At 45.7% G+C, this 19,600-nt stretch overlaps 1 protein-coding gene across 3 annotated transcripts in view; it reads left to right on the top strand.

Moving 5' to 3' along the window:
• The first annotated feature begins 5,099 nt into the window (after window positions 1-5,099).
• The window catches only part of OSBPL8 (oxysterol binding protein like 8), a 351,787-nt gene continuing 337,286 nt past the window's right edge, over window positions 5,100-19,600 (top strand). For 2 of the 3 annotated variants that reach the window (XM_075344912.1, XM_075344911.1), the window contains exon 1: window positions 5,100-5,215. The gene's annotated coding sequence lies outside the window, so the exon portion shown is untranslated. The remainder of the gene's footprint in view (window positions 5,216-19,600) is intronic. The other variant, XM_075344913.1, reaches the window with a different exon arrangement.

Genomic DNA, 19,600 nt, shown 5'->3' with positions numbered 1-19,600 from the left:
TCGGCTGTTTTCGTCCGTGTTCGCGGAGACGTCAGGGTTCACCCGAGTCCATGGCTCATGGACTCGATTGAACTTTGTCACTGTGTGAGTCACGAATCGCATTACCCAGCATGGCGCACACTCTCCCAACAGGAGCAGGTCGGCTGCATGTATTTCTATGCAGGTGAGGCGCTCCTGTCAGGAAAGTGTCAAGCCGTGCAGGGTAATTCAATCCGAGACTCCCACGAGTCGTACACAAGGGGAATTATACCCTCAGTCTTAGCCTGCTTCTCTCTCTGTAAAGTTGCTTGTCTTTACAGAGCGATAAAGCAGAGCTGACAATGGTCTCCCTGCTTCTCGCTCTGTAGAGACACTTGTCTTTATAGAGTGATGAAGCAGAGCTGACACTGCTCTCTCTGCTTCTTGCTCTGTAAAGACACTTGTCTGTACAGAGTGATATAGCAAAGCTGACATTGCTCTCTCTACTTCTCGCTCTGTAGAGACACTTGTCTGTACAGATTGATGAAGCAGATCTGACATTGCTCTACCTGCTTCTCGCTCTGTAGAGACACTTGTCTGTACAGAGTGGTCAAGCAGAGCTGACAATGCTCTCCCTGCTTCTCACTCTATAGAGACACTTGTCTGTACAGAGTGATCAAGCAGAGCTGACATTGCTCCCTCTGCTTCTTGCTCTGTAGAGACACTTGTCTATACAGTGATGAAGCAGAGCTGACATTGCTCTACCTGTGGACTATGTCGAACTAAGGATTTTTTTTATAATAAAGATAGAGTCTCTAAATGTTTGTTTTGTTTTATTTCTAATAAAAAAAAATTCTATGTGTTGTTTTTTTTTACTGTTTACTAGAAAAGAAATTTATGGTGACCATGTTTAATTTGGTGTGACACCATGAATTTTGGGCTTAGTGCCAGCTGAGAATACAAAGCTGGCATTAACCTCTTTATTACCCTGTGTGCCACCGCCATCAGGGCCGCTGGACAAGCCGGGTAAAAGCGCCTGTAAATGGCGCTAAGAAACACTGCGCCATTTCCAGGGGTGGCTGCAGGCTGCGGCTTTTAGTGTGAGGGGCCCAGAACGCTTGGGCCTTACTACGCTGAGAATCCCAATCTCCAGCTGCCTGGCTTTACCTGACTGGCGATCAAAATACGGCGGGAGCTCACACATTTTTTTTGCCTTTCTTTCCCCTGAGGAAGCCACTGTACACGTGGCGATACGCGTGGGGTTCCACGCCAGGAATTTAGTTGGTACTCTCTTTATCTACTCCTCCTACATGGCTGCCATTATATTTTGGGGTAGTAAGTACGGTCCCGCTCTTGCACTATCTCTAGCCTAAATCTGTATATCCCTGCCTTGGCCTCCTTGTACTTTTTGGCCCTATCCTTACAGGCACGGTTCATATTTCTTATTTGCTGGGGGTATTGGCTGCATGAGGTATATTTTCTTTACACTCATTGGTCTTATATTGATACCCATTGTGTTGCCCTTTATTGATATACTTGCAACATATATTGCGCAGGTCTTTCTAAACCTTTATATATATCTGCAGTACTTTGCGTACACTACTATATACTGGTCTATATTGTACATGCTGCACTAATAGGTTTATCATAGGGGTAATAGGTATGGTGTATATCTCTATATACTGGAGATACTGACTGTATGTGGTGCCTGCTGTTGATGCACTTGTATTATACCAAACATTTTGCAGATTTAGTCTAACCTCTATACATACCTGCAGTGTGCTGCCTTGATCAGCTATAAATTTGCCTGTTAATGCACATGGTGTACCACTGGGTCTCCACTATACGACTCATTGACCCCAGTGGTCACTGCATATAGGGGTAACTTACTGCAACACGTGTAATTACTTATATTCAGGTGTTGACATATCTGTCTGTATCTGTACAGCGATTTTCCAACTTCGCATTCCACTTATTATGCACTTGTATTATATCAAATATGTTGCAGATTTAGTCTAACCTCTATACGTACCTGCAGTGTGCTGCCTTTTTCCTGATCAGCTATAAAATTGCCTGTTAATGCACATGGTGTACCACTAGGTCTCCACTATACGACTCCTTGACCTCCGTGGTCACTGCATATAGGGGTAACTTATTGCAACACATGTAATTACTTACATTTAGGTGTTGACATATCTGTCTGTATCTGTACAGCGATTTCCAACTTCGCATCCTATTTATTCTGTATATTATACCATACAGTCTCCGTCTCATTACCATTATATACAGACCGATTCTGGGACCGGGCTTTGTGCAATATCCTATAGAGTACCTTTGTTGTATTGACATTGTATTTTTCATATGTCACTTTTCCTGGCGTGTATGGTGTCCATGCCTTTGGCTTTTTTAAGTGTTTTTAAATTTTGTTATTGTGTGCCCACACTCCAAGTGCGGAGATATGTGGTTTCTTGTTTCTGCGTGAATCAATAAAATATTTATTCTTTATATATTGTTGTGGTGATCCCGTTTTGGTATACCTTTCTTTCCCCTTTCCAAGAAACACTGCACCATTTCCAGGGTGGGAGCTCACACATTTTTTTTTTTTATTATTTTTTATAAATATGTAAAAAGAAAATAAATGGGCTTCAAGTATTTTGATTGCCAGCCAAAGTAAATCCAGGCAGATGGGGGTGGCAGCCCGTAGCCGTCCGCTTTATCTGCGCTAAGAATCAAAAATACTGTGGAGCGCTACGTCATTTTTAAAATTATTTATTTATTTTTACACTGTATAATGGCAATCCAATAAAACATCGGATTGCTCTTGCTCCAGTATAGAACTATGGGGCAGTGTGCATCTACCTCTCTTTTCTGATGCCATATCAGCATGCTGCGTTTAGCAGCGAGTGTCAGCTCACACACACCATTACACTTCTATAGGTGTATGTGTACTGATGTCATCTGAGTGCAGGGCGATATACACACAGGTTAACAATGGAGGAGATGGAGAGATCACTATCTCCCTCTTCTCTGCAGCTGGGATCCGATTGAACGATCAGAGCACAGTAGATGACACTCTGATCAGGCTCGCGCCTGAGCCGAGGGTCATTAGTGTATCGCATCGGATGCCATACGCAAGTGGAGCTGAAGCCTAAAGCTATGCCGGGTATGTATGTCGTCGTTTTTATACGTACTAGAATCACGGACATACGCAGACCTATTAAAATCAATGGATCTGCACACACATCAGTAATTTCTCACTGACCGTGTGTCTGTGTGGCTTTGTATCCGTGTGTTCCGCACGGAGACAAATCCGCTTTTCTCCTGCAGAACTGATGTTACATAGACCAAACAGTGGTGTGATTCGTGTGACACGTACCGGAGAAAACATGTATCTGTGAAATAAAATGATATTGTATATTCACCTGTCTCCAGTGCTGCTGTCTTTGGTTCTACTGTCACTTGCTTCCAGGCCAGCTAATTATGTTCATGAATATTCACTGCACCGCAGACCTGGAAGTAGCAGCGCTGCAGTCAGCAGCACCAGGGACAGCAGCGTCGGGGACAGGTGAGTATAAAGTTCCTGATCTAGGCGTAGTAACAGACCTATGACAAAATCACAGCAAATGGAGGGCTATACGCACCTTCAACATGTCAGTGAAAAAGGTTTGTGTTTTTCACTGACGTATGCTTACAGGCTCGTGTGCTATCTGTGCTTTTCACAGAAATAACATGTTCTCAGTATATATTATATGGAGCTGTTCACATTGCCATGTCTGAGTCTGACTGGTATCTCTAGCAAACACAAAGGGGGAGCAGATTTATCCAAATTGTCCTCGAAACCTGTAGTGACTGAATGAGCACAGCTCTCATTTTTATCAGAAAAGTTTCAGAAATTAAGCTGAATTGGGTGAGTGGGTGCTATGGGCAACAAATACAGTGGAACCTCGGTTTACGAGTAACTTGGTGTGCGAGTATTTCGCTATACGAGCAAAACTTGTTGTAAATTTGTAACTCCGCTTATGAGCAATGCTTCGCTGTACGAGCAAATACACATACTTCTGGTTCCGTACTTTCACCGCGCTCTGACCTGCTCCTGCAGTCCGCACAAACACGCACACACACAAACACACACGCACACACACATATTATGCTCATCTTACCTTCCGTTCCATCGCCGGTCTCCCGGTACTTGTAGTTCGCCGGTACAGGATGTGTATCGGGTAACTATCGCGACGATGGAGGAGCTGTCAGACGCTTCTCAAAGGCAGCGCGCTGATCAATCAGAGGCAAGCCCTCCTGCCTTTGACGTCAGCGCTCTGGCAGCGGAAGCTCCCGCATCGGTCTCGATGGTTACCCGATATACATCCTGTAGCGGCGAACTACAAGAACTGGGAGTCCTGCGATGGAACGGAAGGTAAGGTGAGTATAATATGTGTGTGCGTGTGTTTGTGCGTGTGTGGAATGGCATAATAGGGGACCAGGATGGGACATTGAACAAGTTGTGGAACGAATTGTCTGAGCTTGCATTAGTTCGTATGGGAAATCTTGCTTTGCTGAACGAGTAACTTGGTTTACAAGCACACTCCCAGAACAGATTGTTCTCCTAAACCAAGGTTCCACTGTACAGTTTTTCCCTTACGCTGTATGCATGTTGCTTTTTTTGGTGCAGGAAGAAAACTGCAGCATATCAAATATTGGTGCGTTTTTCAGCCCTTCCACCCATTGATTTCATTAAGAAAACCTCAAGGCAAAAAACGCACCCTTTTTTAGGCGCATTTTCTGACAGAAGATGCAGTTTGAGGTGCAGAGAATTTGTGCACCAAATATCCACACACAGCCTACAGTCATGAGGCATTTGTGACTTACAGTTATAGAGGCACCTGTGACACACAGCAAGTATAAAAAGTAATTACATTCATGTGCCTGGTTTTCTGGTTTAGGTCTTATACCTATTACATTTTATATATGTAATCCTCGTATCGACATGTGGAGGGCTGCCTGCTGTGGCGCTCCAATATTACTGCATTTGCCAAGCTTGCCATCCACAATATGGCGGCTCATCACAATGCGTAGGTAACGCGTTTGATCGCTAGGTGGCAGCAAGTGGATGCAGTGGGCGTGTCAGTGATGACACTATCACATCGCGCTGCAGAGTGGAGTGCCGCCTGTACAGGGGCTGGAAGCGGCTAGTGCCCTGTGTGCTGCGGCGCCGCCTGTGGCCGGAGGAAGGACGGACATCTGCTCTCCGGGCGGCAGGGTAAGAGCGCAGCAGTGTGCGGATGGCTGCCACAGAGAGGGACATCCTGGCAGGCAGAGGCTGAGAATGGCAGCTCCTGAGAGCATGCTGGAGGTGACTGTGTGTATATATGTATATGCTATCAGCCAGCTACCTCTCCATGCCATGCAGTGTCACCCTGCACGTCCTTCTGTGTGGCCCCACGTGCAGGGAATATGGGATGCCATTACTATTATGGGATGACTTATTTCTATTATTACTATTATAGGGTGACTTATTGCTAGTATGAGATGATGTATTAGTATTATTATTACCACCATAGGCTATTACCTGCAATGGGTATTCCCAAAATAGCAACAAAAGCATGGCATTTCCCTATGGAGAGAGTGCAGGAGGCCAGACGGACACTGCACACTAATATGGAGGGGCCTGTGTATAAAGTCTAATGGAAACTGACCTGTAAGGGGTGTCCCATGTAATGTACAGACCCGGCGCCTGCTCTATGGAGTGGACATCATGTGTACGACACATATCTATGTGTGTGTGTATATATATATATATATATATATATATATATATATTTTTAGTACATCTCATGTATGACCACTTTTATTGGTGTACATTTATTTCTAGGGTTAGTTGTCGTAGCGTCTTACATTCCAGCATCTTCCGGACCCTTCCTCAGATGTTCTCCATCAGTGCGTTCCTCTTGCTGCACACAGCACGGACCTGGCTTTTGGGATTCTGTTATTATAGCTCACACACGGGCTGAGACTAGGTGCACACTGCCTCTGAGCCTAATGTATAGGTTAGTAGCTCTCCCTAAGTATACTGTAACATCACCATAGGTGACCACTTGCCAGATGGAAGGACGTCGTGTGTTCTTTAGGCCTCCTGGCCCATATGTAACTGCATACCGTCTGTTTCACTGTACAGTGGAGCACAGCAGACTGCACTTTACTACTTTACTATACAACGGGCCCATGCATAGAAATGACACCATGCTGTATGTGATGCTTTTCAATGGGTCCCAATGGCAGACAATTGCCTCTGCATCACTCCTGACTGTGCCCACTGTAATGGGCATACCTCTTGAGCAGGCACAGGTGCAGTGTGGAAGCAGCATTACTTGTCTCAGGTGAAAGAATGGCAAGTTACATAGCAATATTAGAGCTGGAGCTATAGTGCTATACTATAGTGCGGTAGAACTGCAGCTTTTTCATCTGGACTTCTTATAACGCAGAGTACCACCCTATCGGAACGCAGTAATAGAGGATGTAGTATCCTGTTATTTTCTGCACAGCTGATATGTTTTATGGCAAGGTGTCCTTTCCATCTTGTTTTGTGATCCCTGGAATACTGGGGCAGAATTAGTAGAATAATCTTGCAGTATTGATTGGATGTGTTATTGTGTAAATGTATGAATAGATTTTGGCATCACTGCTACTAAAGCACGAGCTCTGCAGGAAAACTGTCCCTTGATGATCAGAGATGACCGGAAGATGGAAGTGTGGGTTCAGCCGGACCCGGTTCAATTCTGTACCCGAACTCGACCCCAAATGGAAGTCACTGACTAAGCAGTTTGGGTCTCCACCCACATACGGCCAGCCATAAACAAATCACTTCCAGGGGAGGGTGGACAGGCTTTTTCCATATATTTTTTTTGTACACACTACATCCGATGACGCTGATTTTACCCCCAGTGCAAGCCATTCAGAAACTGCAAGCGGCTTACACTGGGCCTAGTGTACCCGAGCACATCGATGCTCACTCAAGTGGTTAGCATATAAAGCACCCAAGCTCTGAACTCAAACACTAATTTTTTTTTATTTTTTTTTTTGTGCAAATCGATTCACTCATCCTAATAAATCAGCCTCTGTAGTATCGAAGGAGCATGTGGAATTGAAACTGGTTGATGCAGATATACAGCCAGGCTCAGAGCAGAGCTTTCAAGCTCTATAGCAGGGGTGTCAAACTCATTTTCACCAAGGGCTACATCAGTACTATGGTTGCCTTCAAAAGGCCACTTGTAACTATAAGGCCTCATGCAGCTCTCCATGCAACACAGTATGAGCATGACTGCAATGCATAAACTGGCCAGGGGCTATACAAGAGCTGTCCCTGGGAAGAAGGGTTGTACGAGAGCTGTCCCTGGGTAGAAGGGTTGTACGAGAGCTGTCCCTGGGTAGAAGGGCTGTACGAGAGCTGTCCCTGGGTAGAAGGGTTGTACGAGAGCTGTCCCTGGGTAGAAGGGTTGTACGAGAGCTGTCCCTGGGTAGAAGGGCTGTACGAGAGCTGTCCCTGGGCAGAAGGGCTGTACGAGAGCTGTCCCTGGGCAGAAGGGCTGTACGAGAGCTGTCCCTGGGCAGAAGGGCTGTACGAGAGCTGTCCCTGGGCAGAAGGGCTGTACGAGAGCTGTCCCTGGGCAGAAGGGCTGTACGAGAGCTGTCCCTGGGCAGAAGGGCTGTACGAGAGCTGTCCCTGGGCAGAAGGGCTGTACGAGAGCTGTCCCTGGGCAGAAGGGCTGTACGAGAGCTGTCCCTGGGCAGAAGGGCTGTACGAGAGCTGTCCCTGGGCAGAAGGGCTGTACGAGAGCTGTCCCTGGGCAGAAGGGCTGTACGAGAGCTGTCCCTGGGCAGAAGGGCTGTACGAGAGCTGTCCCTGGGCAGAAGGGCTGTACGAGAGCTGTCCCTGGGCAGAAGGGCTGTACGAGAGCTGTCCCTGGGCAGAAGGGCTGTACGAGAGCTGTCCCTGGGCAGAAGGGCTGTACGAGAGCTGTCCCTGGGCAGAAGGGCTGTATGAGAGCTGTCCCTGGATAGTAGCGCTATTAGGGCTGTACAAGAGCTGTCCCTGGGTAGTAGCCCTATAGGACAGCTGTAGATGGGTAGTAGGGCTATAGGACAGCTGTGGATGGGTAGTAGGGCTGTAGGACAGCTGTAGATGGGTAGGAGGGCTATAGGACAGCTGTAGATGGGTAGTAGGGCTATACGAGAGCTGTCCCTGGGTAGTAGGGCTATACGAGAGCTGTCCCTGGGTAGTAGGGCTTAGGGCGCTGTTCCTGGGGTGTAAATCCTACCACTGCCTCCCCCCAAGAATTGTACGCATCCCTTAGGCTGCTTTCACACTACGTCTTTTTAACATGCGTCCTGAACGTTTTTTTGCTGCAAAAGCGGATCCTGCTTTTACAGCAAAAAATGCATGCAAACGCATGTCTTATTTTGCAGGATCCTGTCACTGGATGTTTAGGGGCGGGCATTGGAGTCATGTGATCGGGAGTCAGGGGAACTAAACGTGCCAGACTGGAAGCCGGCATCTGACAGCTGCGAGGCTCGTAACCAAGGTAAACATCGGGCATACTTGCTTGGATACCCGATATTTACTTTGGTTACAAGCGTCTGCAGCTGCTAGGAGCCGGGCTCCCTGCACACGTTACTAACGTAAACATCGGGTAACTAAGATAAGTGGTTACACGATATTTACCTTGGTTACGAGTGTCCGCAGCTCTCAGGTGGGGGAGAGGGAGGGGGAGAGACAGAGAGGTAGGAGAGAGAGAGACTGATCACGGAGGCTGGTTTCTGGGCATGCTCAGTAGAGCAAGCAGGATCCTGCCTATCAGCATGCCAGCGTTCACATGCGTTTGCGTGCTGTTTAGTCAGGATCCAGCAATTTGCAGAAGTTGGACGCAGCTCAAAAACGCTACAAGTAGCGTTTTTGAAAGATGTTAAAAAACTGCAAGTCGCTGGATCCTCACTATAACGCACGCAAACGCAGGTGAATGCATGTTAACGCGAGTCCATTGCAAATGCATTGAAATTAAAACGCATTTGCACTGGATCCGTTTCTGCGTTAAAAAAACGTTCAGGACGCATGTTAAAAAGACGTAGTGTGAAAGCAGCCTTATCCCGCCACAAGCATCTCCCAGCATTATAGATCCCCAAATGCCACCACAGGCATCCCCTCAGCATTGTACACCCCTAAACTTTTGCAGCCTTTTGACTTAGGATACACTCACACGAGCATATGAATCGGATGAGTGCAACGTGAGAAAATTTCGCATTGCACTCTGACCAATGTTATTCAATGTGTTGAAGCAGGCGGTGAGTTTTTTTTCTCATCCAGATTCTAGATGAAAAAAAAAGTTGCAGCATGCTGCGAGTGGATGCCGAAATTGTGTGAGACTCGCCAATACAAGTCAAAGGGTGCAAGAAGAAAATGGACACCACATGTATAGCACAATGACCATCTTAGTGATGTCCTTTTTTATGGATACATTTCTATCATGTAGCACAGAACACTGTAAATGGTCTTGTAAATGACTATAAATGAATAAAGGTTGTGGAGAAAAAAACAGATTGCATACGGACAGCACCCAGATGACAGCTGAAAAGAAAAATCACCCACTCGGCTGGCACACGGATACCGCTTGTCCAGCTTTTCGGGAGGAGAATGGGACCGATTTGTCATACGCTAGTGTGACTCCAGCCTTAGTTGTCAAGTGCAGTGTGGATTTTATAAGAAAATTGTGCCGGTGACATGACGTTTTTTTTTTATTTTTTTCTTCCAAGGCGAGGGTTTCAAACTCTTGTCAGAAAAAAACAGCAATGTGAATTTCCCTTTGAAATCGATACAAAGTGCATATGAAGAGCATTTGAAGTGTTTTTTTGCTGTGGATTTTCAGACGATCATTAACAAACCATCATGCAGCTAAGCTGTGTCTCCAGAAAGTTGCGATGAAATGGGTTTTCTGCACTATTGAAAATGTAGTTTTCTTTATGTAGAATTATTTTAAAAAAATAAATAGGTAGTAACCAGTTTCCCTACTGCAGTTATACTTCTGACTATACTTATATATGATCATTATAATCTAGTGACGTGTGTTAATATATTACAGCTACTTATGAGTTTCTGGTGCCAAAAAGGCCCCATATCACTCATGCTTGGCATTGCAGAAAGCAGTTACTTTTCAGAAATCCTTCTGGTCTTAATTTACCTTTGTAGTAATAGTTACCTTTCCAGCCAGTGAGATGGGCAGTCGTAAAGTAAAGCAGACTGCATTTATTTCTAGTATTTATTATTCTTGTTTGTGCTAATATATTCCTCACGTGCACAACTGGACAGCGACATATTTTTCTTAACTAAAGACAATATATTCCTCAGCACTTTAGGCCTCATTCACATGTCTGTGCTTAAACACGTACAAGAAAAAAATTGTGCCAGAGTAATCAGTGTTCAGTCTGTGTGTCCGTTTTTACGTCATCCTTCTATGGTCCATGTGTCAGTTTTTACCATCAGTGTGTCATGCGTGTATGGTCCATGTGTCCATGTTTTAGGCCTAAGTTTAAGACACGTGGCATGAAAATCGGAGCGAGCGCAATGAGATAAAACATCGCATTCCACTCGGACCAATATTAGTCTATGTCCCAGCACCCATGAGCGATTATTTTCTCAGCCCTAATCGGACCGAGTAAACAGTCGCAGCATGCTGCGGGTGCAATGCGATCCTTGTTTCTCTCGCACCCATTCAAGTCTATAGGGCGAGAGAAAAATCGCACTGCACTCGCAGTACACCGGTGTACTGCGAGTGCAAGGCGAGAATGGCAATAGCCGGCTATGGAGGGGGGAGAGAGAAAAATCCCTCCATCCCCTCCTCAGCGCCGGCCCATCCACCGTAGCTATGGTCTGATCGGACCTCAGTCACAGTGACAATTGCATGACACTCAGCTCCCGCTGTGCTGCCAGCGTGAACCGAGTGTCTTGCGAGGATCGCATTAGTCCCCCGTGTGGCCCCAACCTTACCTTATCAGTGTACAGTTCGTGTTTTACCATCAGAGTGTCATCAGTGTACGGTCCGTGTGTTTCCTTTGTTACCATCAGTGTCCGGTTCGTGTGTTTCCTTTTTTACCATCAGTATGTCATCAGTGTATAGTCTGTGTGTCCATGTTTTACCATCAGTGTGTTATCAGTGTACAGTCCATGTGTCCGTTTTTGCCTTTAGTGTATCATCCGTGTATGGTCAGTGTGTCCATGTTTTACCATCAGTGTGTCATCAGTGTACGGTCCGTGTTTTACCATCAGTGTACGGTCCGTATTTTACCATCAGTGTGTCATCAGTGTACGTTCCGTGTTTTGCCATCAGTGTGTCATCAGTGTACGGTCCGTGTTTTACCATCAGTGTGTCATCAGTGTACGGTCCGTGTTTTACCATCAGTGTACGGTCCGTGTTTTACCATCAGTGTACGGTCCGTGTTTTACCATCAGTGAACGGTCCGTGTTTTACCATCAGTGTGTCATCAGTGTACGGTCCGTGTGTTTCCTTTTTTACCATCAGTGTACGGTCCGTGTGTTTCCTTTTTTACCATCAGTGTACGGTTCGTGTGTTTCCTTTTTTACCATCAGTATGTCATCAGTGTATAGTCTGTGTGTCCATGTTTTACCATCAGTGTGTTATCAGTGTACAGTCCATGTGTCCGTTTTTGCCTTTAGTGTATCATCCGTGTATGGTCAGTGTGTCCATGTTTTACCATCAGTGTGTCATCAGTGTACGGTCCGTGTTTTACCATCAGTGTACGGTCCGTATTTTACCATCAGTGTGTCATCAGTGTACGGTCCGTGTTTTACCATCAGTGTGTCATCAGTGTACGGTCCGTGTTTTGTCATCAGTGTACGTTCCGTGTTTTGCCATCAGTGTGTCATCAGTGTACGGTCCGTGTTTTACCATCAGTGTGTCATCAGTGTACGGTCCGTGTTTTACCATCAGTGTACGGTCCGTGTTTTACCATCAGTGTACGGTCTGTGTTTTACCATCAGTGTGTCATCAGTGAATGGTCCGTGTTTTACCATCAGTGTGTCATCAGTGTACGGTCTGTGTTTTACCATCAGTGTGTCATCAGTGTATGGTCCGTGTGTCCATTTTTACCATCATTTGTTTTCATCTTCAGTCTTTGGTATGTCTTGTTTGAGAGATAACTGCTTTGTTTTGGAATCTTCCTGTCACTTTCCTTTGATAAAACTTTATCGATACTCATGCAGATTACATACGTTTTTAGTTTGGTCTCGTTGTGAAGAAGCACTAAAAATGCACACGCTCTTTTTTTGCCTATGGATTTTTCCCATCTCAGTTGTCTATGGGAAAATCCATAAATAAAATGAATAATTACCAGAAGTGATATTGACATTTTGTGGATGTTAAAAAAAAACCCAAACAAAACACTGCAGGTCAGTCTACATTGTGATAAAAAAAACCCCAAACAAACGAACAGTATGCATGAAATTTCTATAAATCCCATTAATTTTGCTGGAACTTTAAGACACTGCTTTAAAATGGTCCACATACTCCACACCAAATTCTCATTGTGGGATCCTATCCTCTAAGGTGGAAACCTATCTCAGTCCTGCACTTATATGTATCTATTTGAGAAAGAAAAAAAAAAGTACGGTATATTGCCATATAAAATTGCATATCGTGTTAGGCCATGTGCACACTGAGTATTTGGACAGCTTTTAGGCTATGTGCGCACTTTCCGTTTCCACCTGCGTTTCAGCTGCTTTTTAGGTCCGTTTTGAGAAGCACCTTTTTCATGCCAAAATGCATGCGTTTTGATTTTCCAGCAAAGTCTATGGAAAATGTGGATTACTTGTCCGCACTTTGCGTTTCCAAACGCAGCGTTTAATTTGCATATTTTGTTGCAAAAACCATGCGTTCAAAGAAGCAGCATGTAAATTGTTTTTGCCTTTTTGGCTGCGTTCTACACCCATTGAAATCAATGAGTTGTAGCAAATCGCTGCCAAAATGTGAAGCCGTGCGCTTGCATTGCATTATTATTGCAATCCACGTTTTTTTTAACATAACAAAGGCAGGTCTTTCGGTCTCTCTCTCTCTCTCTCTGTCGGTCGGTCTCTCTCTATGTCCATGTCAGTCTCTCCCTCCCACCCCCCACTCATACTCACCGATCACCGGCGCGGCGCTGCTCGGCGTTCATACTGTGGCGACTTCTTCTCTTTTGAAAAAGCCGGCCACTCATTAATCCATCACGTATTCCCTGCTTTCCCTGCCCACCGGCGCCTATGATTGGTTGCAGTCAGACACGCTCTCACGCTGAGTGACAGCTGTCTCACAACAACCAATCGCATCCGCCAGTGGGCGTGTCTATATCGAGCAGTAAAAAACCAAAAAAATAAATGGAAAAAAAACGACGTGCGGTTCCCCCCCATTTGGATACCAGCCAGGGTAAAGCCATACAGCTGGAGGCTGGTATTTTCAGGGGTATTTTCATGGGGAGCTCCACGTTATGGGGAGCTCCCCAGCCTAACAATATCAGCCAGCAGCCACCCGGAATGCCCGCATCCATTAGATGCGAAAGTCCCGGGACTTTACCGGCTTATCCCGACTTGCCCTGGTGCGGTGGCAAACGGGGTAATAAGGAGTTAATGGCAGAAGCCACTAAGTCCTAGGTTAATCATGGCAGGCGTCTCCCCGAGATACCTTCCATGATGAACCTGTAAGTTAAAGTAAATAAACACACACGTCCAAAAAATTCTTTATTTGGAATGAAAGACAAAAAAACACCCTCTTTCACCACTTTATTAATCCCCCAAAAACACCTCCATGTCCGACGTAATGCATGCAAGGTCCCCCGACGCTTCCAGCTCTGCTACATCAGAAGCTGACAGGAGCGGCACTAGAACACCGCTGTTCCTCTGAGCTCCATGCAGCAAGTGAAGTGAGTCACGCGATCAGCTGTGCTGTCACTGAGATTACTCGCGACCACCGCTCTCACGTGGAGGACTGCAGCTGTGACCGCGGGTAACCTGAGTGAAAGCACAGCTGATCGTGCGGATCACTGCAGTCACTCAGGGGATTTGCGATCACAGGTGAGTCCTTCACGTGTGACCGCAAATCAAGCCGCGGTGCGCACACAGAGCCGCGGGATCACAATGAAGTCGGGTGAAGTTCATTCTGATAGCGCGGCACTGTCCCGCAGCCAGCCATGACATGGACAGTGCGGTCCCACTCGGCTCTGCTGCAAGTCTATGGGGATGCTGCAGAGCCAAGTGGGTGCGTACTGTGAAAAACGTGCGTTCTGGATGCTTTTCCCACTCTGTCTATGGCAGAGAAAGCATCCAGAACGCATGAATTCTCACCAGTAATGTCCGCACTTTGCGTTCTGCCGAATGCGTCTCAGAACGAAGCTTTTTCAGCTGCGTTCTGAGACGCACACGCAGTGACTTTTTCACTGTAGAATTGAACTGCAAAGTGCGCACATAGCCTAACCTCAGTATTTGTAGCAAAAACCACGAGTGGTAGTGAATACAGAAGTGGTGCCTGTATTTCTATTTATATTTTTCCTCTGAATGTTCCACTCCTGGTTTTGGCTACAAATACTGTGATAAAAAACTCACCAAATACACAACGTGTGCACGTTTCATTACGAATACTGAGGTAAAAAGTGACTAAATCCTCACTCAGCGTGTGCACGTGGTTTTACAAATACTGAGGTAAAATACTGACCAAATACACAGCGTGTGCACGTGGCCTTACGAATACTGAGGTAAAGAAACTCCCCAAATACACAATGTGTGCACGTGGCCGTACAGATACTGAGGTAAAAACTCCCCAAAATACCAGGAAGGAATAATGTGTGATATGAAGGTAGTCCACTGTATGCTGGACAATATTCCATGTATGTAGCTATCGTGCAGATTGCTCCCAAAAGTCGGGTTCATGATTCCCAGTTTTTCATAATGCACTAGCGCTTGAACCTATTTTTGTGTACCGGTGTCCCAGCTCCTATAAATAACCAGACTTGAGCTAGGCAAAGAAAGTCTTCAGTGCTTGGTGTGAGCGATGGAAACCTGAGTTGCAGCTGTGAGATGAGCAGCTCCTATGTTTACACTCGGGATGCCTCCTCCCCGGGGTTCTTCCATCCATTAGCTCATGTTCCATGCATGGTGGTGTCGGCTGTACAGATGCTTGCACATTGCTCAGTCTTGTCAGTGTTTTTCCCCTACGTGTCTTATACAACATATCCTTTCAAGTGGACAGAGCCTGAAATCAGTTACCTATACTGTAGTAGATGAGAGAATGGGAAAGCATTCCCAAAGGAGAGCGGTATGAATGCTTTTCTTTGCAGCCTCTAGATATAAACAGAAGTGGTTCCATTTGCTGAGAGCAAGCAGTTCTAGTGACTTTACCTTATTTAATTTAACACATGACACGTCAATATCTACAGTATAAGGCTATGTGTCCACGGTAGAATGTACCTGCGGATTTTTCTGCCTGAAAATCCGCGACTTTCGCAGCAAATCCGCACCCGCGGATTTACCGCGGATTTGCCGCGGATTTTGATGCGGATTTTTTTTTTTTTTTCCCCCATTCAAAACCAAAAATCCGCACCAAATCTGCACCAAACAATTGACATGCTGCAGATTTTTCCGGATCAAAATCCGCGGCAAATCCGCAGCGGAAAAATCCGCAGCATGGACACAGCATTTCCAAAATGCCATTGAAATGGCTTGGAAGTGCCGCTGCTGCAGATTTTCGGGAAATCCGCGGCAAAATCCGCGCAAAATCCGCAGCGTGGGCACATAGCCTAAGACAGGCATTGTAGCCAATGTAAAGATCACTGATAATGTTACTAGCCTGTCGCTGTACATAAGGAATTGATGGTTTACATACACTACTTACAAAAAGTTAGGGATTTTTGGCTTTAGGGTGAAATTTATGAAAAACTTAAAGTTCACTCTACAATGATATTTTTTTCATGAAAGTAGGACATTTAAGTAGAAGCATGCAATAGTGATTTCCTCAGCTCAATGTATTAAAGCAAAAGCCAACAACAGTGGTGGGTATATACTCCCAAAATGTCAACGTCTCAATGGCTTGTCATGTGGTCTTGAGCATCAATAAGGTTACATGCGCACACTGCATTTTTTTGCTGTTTTTTTTTTTTTGGTGCAGTTTTGTTAGAATATTCTCACTATTGACTTCTCAGCAAAGTCTTAGAATGCAGATTTGCTGTGCGCACGTTGCAGTTTTTTTGTCTCCTGTTTTTGTCACAAACTTCTCACAAACTGCAGCATGTCAGGGTTTTTTTTTGCGTTTTTTTGCCCTATGTTTCTCACTAGTGATGGGAGGACTCGCAAATCAATCGAGTCGGCAGGGGATTGGTCCCTGGTATCCGTCAGGATCCTGGTCCCCATATAATCTATGTGGACCAGAATCCTGCGCAAAGGGGTAGGAGCAAGCGCTTTATACTTTCCGAGTCACCGGCGCGGCTGTATGCTCCCACGGCTGTTCATTCACTTCCTGGGCTGCTTATTACCTTCATTGAATATGCGCTCCCTTCCCCGCCCACCAGGGTCTGTGATTGGTTGCAGTCAAACGCGCTTCCACGCTGGGTGACATTCTGTCTGATGCTTCCAATCACAGACCCAACCTGTAGGTCTATCATACAGTAAAATAAATGTAAAAAAATTGGCGTGATAAAAAATGTGTGCGGTCCCCCGAATTGTTACCTATCCAAGATAAAGCCAGACAGCTGGGGTCTGGTGTTCTCAGGCTGGGGAGACCCATGGTTATTGGGAGCCCCCCAGCTTAAAAATAGCCAGCAGCTGCCCAGGATTGCCGCATCCTTTAGATGCAACAATTTCAGCACTTTGCCACCACACCAGGGAAGAGCCGGGTAATCAGGGAAATAAGTAGTTAATGACATCCCTCAGCTGCCACTAAGTCCTAGATTAGTAATGGAAAGTGTCTGAGACACCCCCCCTCCATTACTAATCTGTAAGTGAAAAGAATAAAGACACACACTGAAAAAATCCTTTATTTGGAATAAAAGACAAAAAAAACACCCTCTTTCACCATTTTAGTAACCCCCAAAATACCTCTGCAGGTTGGAAGTATTCCACACAAGGTCCCATGACGATTACAGCTCTGCTACATCTGAATTCACACCAAGCAGCCATACAACATAACTGCATGATGTGAGGTTCAGGCAGAGACTGAGTGAGCCGCACAATGAGTGGTTACGTCACTCAGGGTAGTCGCGGCCACAGCTGGAGGTTCCCACGGTCCTCCACCTGTAACCACAGGTAACTTGACCTCAGGTGATTTCAGTGACCTCACCTGAATTCATTGAGAATGGCCATGCAGGAAAAAGGAGAGTGCAGGGCCATGTGCTACAATCAGTGTGGGATGTGGCTAAAGGATGTTCATTTTTATGCCTGTCTGTGACTTTCAGTCTCTGGGTTTCTGTTGCAACCTGCTGATGACACTCTGTGACGTGCTAAGCTCAGTGGCCACTTCCGTGTGAGAACATCCTGCTTGAAGCTTCGCAATGACGAGGTACTGTTGACCAATTGATAAGTGTCGTCTGGGTCTCATGATGTCAAAATGTAAACCGCATGATGAGGAGGACTGTTTACATACCAATTCTAATGGAACCCGAAATTTACTGGGTGATTCACGGATCAAAAACCTGTTGTGAATTTTGCCATTAAGCTCCGTGTTAGAGAACAGCAAGTTCTGCAAAAAGTACTGAAACATTGAACAGCTGGACCTGTGCAATCAAAAGGTTAGAGAAGGTCACATTAGGTTCACCTGAAAAGGTTGGAGTGCATTTTAGGATCAACCTGAAATTTCACCCAAAAGCCAAAGATCCCTACCTTTTTGTGAGTAGTGTATATTTAGATTATCATTGCATTTCAAATATTTGTAAAACATAATTTCCTCTGCTAAATGCACAAAACAATAGACAATGACATTTTTTGATCAGATTTGAACACACACTTTTTCTCTCATCTCCTGGCTTTGGCTTACAGATACTGATACAAAATACTGGACACAAAATACTGCTTTGTGAACATTTTTCTAAAGGTATGTGCCCACTGTGAGCTTTCAGGTGGATAGCGAACTGAAAATGATAATGCAAAGACTCTAACAAGGTTCATTTTTCACTCACCGAAAATATAGAGCATCAAAAACTCACCCAAAGCTCATTGTGGGAACGTAGCCTACACAGCGTTTTACAGTTCCAGAAAAGTGGATGGGATTTACAAATTCTTCTGCCCACTGTGACTACTCAGGTTAATCTGACTTGCAGTGCGTGTTTCAAATCCACAATACAGTGGAACCTCTGTTTACGAGTAACCTGATTTGCTAGTATTTCGCTATACGAGCAAAGCATGCTGTAAATTTGTAACTCAATTACGAGCAATGCTTTGCTGTACGAGCAAATACTCACCGCACACACTTCCGGGTCCGTACTTTAAGTGCGCTCTGACAGTCCACACAAATACGCACTTACACACACACACACACACACACACACACACACACACACACACACACACACACACACACACATTATGCTCACCTTACCTTCAGTTCCATCGCTGGCCTCATAGTTCTTGTAGTTCACCACTACAGGATGTGAAATTGGTAACCATTGCGACGATGGAGGAACTTTCGCTGTCAGCCGCTACTCAAAGGCAGCATGCTGACCAATCAGAGGCAAGCGGCTCCTGCCTTTGACGTCAGCGCTCTGCTGCGGAAGCTCCAGCATCAGTCACGATGGTTACCCGATTCCCATGCTGTACCGGCGAACTACAAGAACCAGGAGTCCGGCGATGGAACGGAAGGAAAGGTGAGTATAATATGTGTATGCGCGTGTTTGTGTGTGTGTTTGTGCGTGTGTGGAATGGCACAATAGGGGGCCAGGATGGGACATTTAGGCTATGTGCGCACGTTGCGTATTTGCATGCAGTTACGCTGCGATCTGAACCGCAGTGTAACTGCATGCGTCCTGCGTCCCCAGCATAATCTATGAAGATTATGCAGGAGACGTGCGCACGTGGCGTATTAGAGCGCAGCGCTTCGGCTGCTGCCCGAAAGCGCGCGTTCTAAGCAGTGACATGTCACTTCTTTCCTGCGCTCTGCATGTATCCCCCGCTCTGTCTATGGGAGGGGCTGCACTCAGAGCGCATGGAATCGTTTTTTTTTTTTTCTTTCTTCATTAACCACGGACTCTTTCTGCAGCTATTTGAAGCGCACGTGTGCTGTTCAAATCGCTGCAGAAATTTCTGCAGGGACAGAACGCTACATGCGCACATAGCCTTAACAAGTTATGGAACCAATTGTCTGAGCTTGCATTATTTCTTATGGGAAATTTTGGTTTGTTAGACAAGTAACTTGGTTTATAAGAACACTCCCAGCCAAAAAAGAGCCACTCCTTGGCTGGGTCCTTCCCGGAGGGACATCTGGCTATTTTCTGTGTTGAGACTCCTAATAGAGGCTCCACGGACCTTTTTTGATTTGCATACTTCCCAGGGGGGAAATGCACCTAGGATTTCACTGTGTTGAGCGCCTTTGCTGGCTGCCGGCAGTGTTTTCTCTGGCTGGTCTCCCCG

Source organism: Anomaloglossus baeobatrachus, chromosome 4 (genome assembly GCF_048569485.1).
Source record: "Anomaloglossus baeobatrachus isolate aAnoBae1 chromosome 4, aAnoBae1.hap1, whole genome shotgun sequence".
NCBI classification, from domain to species: Eukaryota; Metazoa; Chordata; class Amphibia; order Anura; family Aromobatidae; genus Anomaloglossus; species Anomaloglossus baeobatrachus.
Note: the sequence above shows the minus strand (reverse complement) of the source record. Positions and strands in the feature narration are given on the sequence as shown.